This window comes from Canis lupus, chromosome 21 (genome assembly GCF_048164855.1).
Source record: "Canis lupus baileyi chromosome 21, mCanLup2.hap1, whole genome shotgun sequence".
Taxonomy (NCBI): domain Eukaryota; kingdom Metazoa; phylum Chordata; class Mammalia; order Carnivora; family Canidae; genus Canis; species Canis lupus.
The window spans coordinates 8958619-8964618 of NC_132858.1; the positions used below are offsets into that span (position 1 = coordinate 8958619).

At 49.8% G+C, this 6000-nt stretch overlaps 1 protein-coding gene across 5 annotated transcripts in view; it reads right to left on the bottom strand.

The window, feature by feature from the left end:
- Window positions 1-5769, bottom strand: part of LOC140612601 (actin, alpha skeletal muscle 2-like) — a 32712-nt gene extending 26943 nt beyond the window's left edge. For 2 of the 5 annotated variants that reach the window (XM_072790343.1, XM_072790345.1), the window contains exon 1: window positions 5377-5759. The gene's annotated coding sequence lies outside the window, so the exon portion shown is untranslated. Of the gene's footprint in view, window positions 1-5376 lie in introns of all 5 variants that reach the window. The other 3 variants (XM_072790342.1, XM_072790341.1, XM_072790344.1) reach the window with 3 other exon arrangements.
- Between the last annotated feature and the right edge of the window lie 231 nt (window positions 5770-6000).

Below are 6000 nucleotides of genomic sequence, written 5' to 3' on the forward strand. Positions count from 1 at the left end.
CAAGTCCTCCCTTTAGAGGGAAAGCACTCTGGCTGGCTTCCAACGTGTCTAACAAAAAGTGGGGAGAAACATGCCCCAAATGACTTAACGGGGCTGCAATTGGATGTTTTCGAAGACACTCCTTCAGGCATGGAGCCAGACACCAGTTCCACTCTCAAGGAGTTCCCAGCCTACAGCAGAAACACATACCTTTTTTTTTTTTTTTTTTTTTTTTTTAAAAATCACTTTAACTCATCATGATAAGGGCTATAAATAGGAGGCAATCTTGCGAGTTGGCTTCGGAAGACCCGGACAGATTCCAGACAGGGGACCAGATAAACAAAAGCCCAGAGTCCGAGGTGAGCGGGGCAGTCCTTGGAGAGATATGGGGATGGCGCATTCCAGACAGTCTTGAGTGTTTTCAGTTCCTTACGCCCGCCCGCTGTTACATCTGTGAGGTTCGTCGAGACGTTAATACCAGCCACCACACAGAGAGGACTTTCCTGAGCAGGACACAGGCCTAATGGGCTCATGTCAGCCTCCCAGCAACCTTATTGGGCTGGGGGTCATCACTCCAACTTTTTGATGAGGAGTCGGGCACAGGGGAGTAAGGTAAGGTCTCCAGCTGCTGAGAGCTGCAGAGAAACTCAGTCCCAGGCAGCCTGAATCCCTATCCCACCTCTCTACCTGAGCAGTGAACTGCACATAGCCATCAATTCTCTGCAGCTTCCCTTGTTACAAAGGTGCCTCTTTTCCCCACTCTGAAATCTGGGCTGGATTTGTAACTCCTGTGATCAACAACATGTGATGGTGGCTTCACGCAAGCTCTGCAGGTAGCATCCATCAGGAGGAATGCGACCCCCTCTTGCTGTCCTAAGATTACCATGTGCAAGAGACTGAGGCAGCCAGCCAACCACCAAGCACCTGCCGACATGTGCAGGAGGCCATCTTCTATCACCCAGCAACAGGTGACCTAGTAGGTGGCCTGCAATGCACCAGCAAACCCAGACCAGAACACTCACTCAGCCGACCCACAGACTACCGACTAACGAGACAGTTGTCTTGGCACAGTTGTTATGCAGCAACAACTGATCGATACACTCTGCTGCACTGCCTGTACTCTAAACAAATGGCCCTTCCCACAGCCTCTATGACCTGCTGTCAATGCGCTCAAAGTCATCTGCTTATCAATGGACAGCCCATGAGAACACAGAGAAGCTAGGGATATTATCAAAAGTCACACAGAAGTGGTCTAACCCAGGGGTTGGCAAACTATAGCCCATGAGCTGAATCTGGCCCACTGGCTGTTTTGTAAATAAAGTTTTATTGGCCCACAGCCATACTTATTCACTTACGTACCACCTACAGCTGCATTTATGGACACCACAGCAGAGCTAAGTAGTTGAGATCAAGTGGCCACAAAGCCTAAAATATTTACCATGTGACAACGTATGGAAAAAGTTTGACAACCCCTAGTCAAGACTTAATTCCCTCTACATTATGACAATAGATCTCAAAGTGTGGCCCCCAGATCAGCAGAATTTACTTCACTTGTTAGAAAGCAATCCTGGGACACCTGGGTGGTTCAGTGGTTGGCTCAGGTCGTGATCCCAGGGTCCCGGGATCGAGTCCCACATCAGGCTCCCTATAGGGAGCCTGCTTCTCCCTCTGCCTGTGTCTCTGCCTCTATGTGTGTGTCTCTCATGAATAAACAAATAATATCTTTAAAGAAATGGAAAACAATTCTCAGTCCTCACCCCACATATATGGAATCAGAAATGCTGGGGCGGAGATCAGCAATCTTGTTTTAAGAATCCTTATGGGTGATTCTGATTCCCACAGCTTCAAGATGAGACAATGAAGCACAATCATCTTTAATTACAGAAATGGGGTGTGATTGTCGACTCCTCAGCTTAAAAAGACTTTTCTTTTATTCTCACCCCCAGTCTCTTGGGAAGCAACCATTGCTTCGCAGCCTTATTCCTCTCATTTAACCTGCCCTCAGCAAGATTTGGGACTAGCTCAGAGTCACCCCCCCAAAAAAACCCAAAAGCCCCTACAGCCTCTGGGAGCCTTGACTGAACAGAGGTGTCATGGGAGCGAGTTGGTGGCAGTGGGAAATGAAGTCAGACCCTCCCCAGACCCCTCCGGAATAAATGGAGCATTGATGAAAGGCATACAAGATGTTTGGAGTGCTCTTGTGGTACAAAATCAGAACAAAAACAAGCCCTCAATTTGAGTAACAAAGTCCGGGTGAAATAAACCAACTTGTATCACTTTGGATTTTCCCAGTTTTCATATTGAAAGAACCATGTCCCCAGAAACCTCTGGGTCCTGGGCAAACTGGGACGGTTGGTCTCTCTCGGTCTGGGATTCAGAAGGCCTGAGAAAGCCGTGTGCGTGCAGGTGCCACAGTGGCCAGCCCGGGCAATGGGCAGGTGCTGCCGCTGTGTAGGCGCTGCGGGCAGGGGCTCAAGAGTGGGCTCAGAGGCTCGAGGGCTCAGGGGCCCAGGGGCTCGGGGGTCTGAGGTTGGTGGTCCAACAGGTCCAAAGGCAGTCACCAGCCAGTGTGGGGAAGCCAGTGGGGTTTGTGCCAGCCTGAGGCCCCAGCACGTGGGAGCTGGCCAGTGTGGGGGCATGGCGCCCAATCAAGTACACCTCGAGGAGTCTTCTGCTTTACCCCATTGTGTTCCTGGACCCCATCTCCATCATCAGACCTCCCATCCGAACCATGAAGCCTGATTCCCATGTGGGGCTCAATCCCACAACCCGGAGATCAGACCTGAGCCGAAACCAAGAGTCAGATGCTCAACCAAGTGAGCCACCAAGGCGCCCCTGTGGTTAGTTTTTAACCACTATCTAGTATTCCTCTGTAGGGGTATATGTTAATCTGAGCCAAGGGGTGTGTCTGAATAACAACAGATGGCTGTTAAGCTGCCCTCTGAGGAGGAGGAGGATGCCCCCTTTCACCCCTTCATGGGGTGTGCAGGTTGGGATTGGAGCTGAATTTAGGGGAGCCCAGAGTGAGCCTCAGCCCCGCCCTGTGTCCCTCCCATCATGCATACTCTCCCCTATACAAATGTTGGTCAATTTTTTAAATGACGTGGCCCAAAGTGTCATCAGCTTTTCCCCTAGGATGTCGTGCTTCTTGGTCCGGTCCACAGGACCTCATGCTGACATTTAAAATTACGTGTTTATTGGCAGGAGTGAGACAGGTCAGCTCCACAGCCTTCCACAGAGTGAGGCATCAGAAGAAAGCTTCTGGCTCAGTCTCTTCCACCCAGGACCCCAGGTCCCGTGCCCCAGAGTGCACACGACCCAACCCAGGACAGTGCACGCCTTTGAGACTCTAGATTTTACTCCTCCATCTTTGCACCAAGCAGCTTGATTTCCCATGTGCCCTGGGTGTCCCCTGGTGGCTGTTCACCAGACCACAGTTCCTACGGATCTGGCTCTCAAGTCTGAGATCCAGAAAAGTAATGGGTTCACATGCTGTTCCTTCTGAAGCAAGGTTTGTAGTCTCAGTCTTTCAATTTAGTCCTAAAACAATACATAGTAAGGTGATGAATATTGTAAAAGTCATTTTAAGTACAGTGGTCCAAGGCAGGGGCAGTTTTAATACAGTTTAATACAGTTGTAGTTAACTAAAAGATCCAATTCTGGGTCCTAAGGATTGCAAAGATGTGGTCTCCGCCCTGCAGAATTGATGAGGCCGTGTCCACACACTGTGGCCCACGAGCCAAATCAGGCCCACTCTCTGTTTCAATAAATAAAGTTTTATTGGGACACAGCCATGTCTGCATGTTGACATATTGTCAGTGGCTGCTTTCTCACTAGGACGGCAGAGTTGGGTCGCTGACAGAGGCTCTACAACACACAAGGCCGAAAGGATTTTTTTATTTTTTTTTTCAAAAGGATTTTTTAAAAATATTTTATTTATTTATTCATTAGAGACACAGAGAAAGGCAGAGACACAGGCAGAGGGAGAAGCAGGCTCCCTGCAGGGAGCCGGATGCAGGACTCAGTCCCAGGACCCCGGGATCATGACCTGAGCCAAAGACAGATGCTCAACCGCTGAGCCACCTTGGAAAGGTGTCCTTGGAAAGGATTTTCTGATTGCCTTTTTCGTAAAAAGTCTACCTGTTCCTGGCTGAGTGAGTGGGCAGAGACACCTGTAACAGTGAACTGTTGTTACCTGGAAAGAAGCCTCCCGTGTGGATGTCACTGTCCATCAACTCATTTATTCAAAAAATTGCTGCAGACCTACTGATGTGCTGGACGTTATTTCTGGCCATGAAAGACTCTCAGTATTTTCAAATTTGGAGAGCCCTAGTTTTCCAGTTTGAACAAGAGTCGTATCAGTTCCCAACATTTTCCACCCAAAGCAGCACCTCACTTGCTGTTTCAGGGCTTCTACGCCTGAGCCCGGGGTCCAGACCAAAGGGTCACCTTGGCACAGACACCCCCTCCCTGCTGGCCTGGGGTATGTCATGGGCCCTGCATCCACCGACCCTGGTATGTCCGGATGATGTGGGAGGCAAAATTCATCTTCTGTCGGGTGTATCAACAGTGAAGTTTCAACTCCAGCCTGACCAGGGCCCATAGGAGTCGAGAGAGAAGCACGCATTGGCCAGATCTGCCTCGTCGAGGGCTGAGACCTGAAGGGATCGCCTGGCTTTCGGAGGGCTGGCCTGACTGTGTCCCTGGCTCAAATGCAAATGCTTGGAATTTCAAATATGTTTGAAATTTTAGGAGGAAATTCCAACATATTTTCATTCTCCAGGGGCCATTGCAGAGTGGATCTGTGTCTGTGACACAACCTCAGAGTCGGTGTGGACTTGTCTGTCTCTGTTACACACGTGGACAGAAGCCCAGGTCTCTTTCCTACATGTCCTGCCTGGAGCTCCCGACTCTGGGACTCGGCGCCTGCACACTACACACACCCAAAGGAATTTCCAATCTCCGATGATTTTAGAACTGAATGGGGCTGCAGAAGTGCAGAAGTAATTTGGCTCAATCCCCACCCGGAAAGAAGTCTTTTCTTTTTTTCTTTTTCTTTTCTTTTTTTTTTTTTAAATAGGCTCCATACTCAGCACAGAGGCCAACGTGGGGCTTGAACTCATGACCCAGAGATCAAGACCTGAACTGAGATCAAGAGTCGGATGTTTACCCGACTGGACCACCCAAGTGTCCCAAGGAGTCTTTTTTTATTTTTTTTTATTTTTTTTTATTATTTTTTTTAAGAAGTCTTTTTTTAAAAGTTGGAGGAAGAAGGCAAAAGGAACCAACAGGAGAAGACAGAAAACTGCTCATTTTTAGACAAGAGAAACAAAACTCCCAAAGTAGGCGCAGCTTAGGATCTTCTAACGCCGTAGGAGCGACCTTCCTCCCTCTTACCTCTGTGTTCCCTGGGAAGAGATGTGGCATCTGTGGGCCCAAGTCTCATGGGGGTTTCGTATTTATTCAGCAATGGTTGGTTGTTCTCAGTGACATTTTCTCTTCCTATTTAAAAATGAAGTGTCCAGCAGTGACTGCTTAATTAAGCAGCGAAGGCATCTTGGCCAAAGCAAAGCTGCTGAAACCAAGACCTGCACGAAAGCCACCTCCTGTGCACCCACCACGGGCCTCCCTGCCAGTCCTCACTGGGGATCAGGTGTTCCACCCAACGGGGCTTCCCAGTGGGCTGTAACCTCCTAAACCACACGGCTAAGAAACACACAAGTAGCTCTCGGGCAAGCTATGAACCTGCCTGGCTTGTTACCCACGGATGCCAGTGTAAGGGAACCTTGCCCTGGCAGCCAGGGCCATCATGACGCACCACAATGGTACAGTACTGTGATGCAGTCCTGGCCCTGGGGCCCTGCGCGCAACAGCATCCCAGCCTGAAAGGCCCCGCGTGCCATCTTCAGCTGTTAGGTTTGCTTTCCCACTCTTCCTGCGTCCTCTCCTGGTTGCTCTGGAGCTCGTGGCCTCCATGAAGCCACCCTGCCGCAGGACAGCAGGGATCCCAGTCCCTAGCCT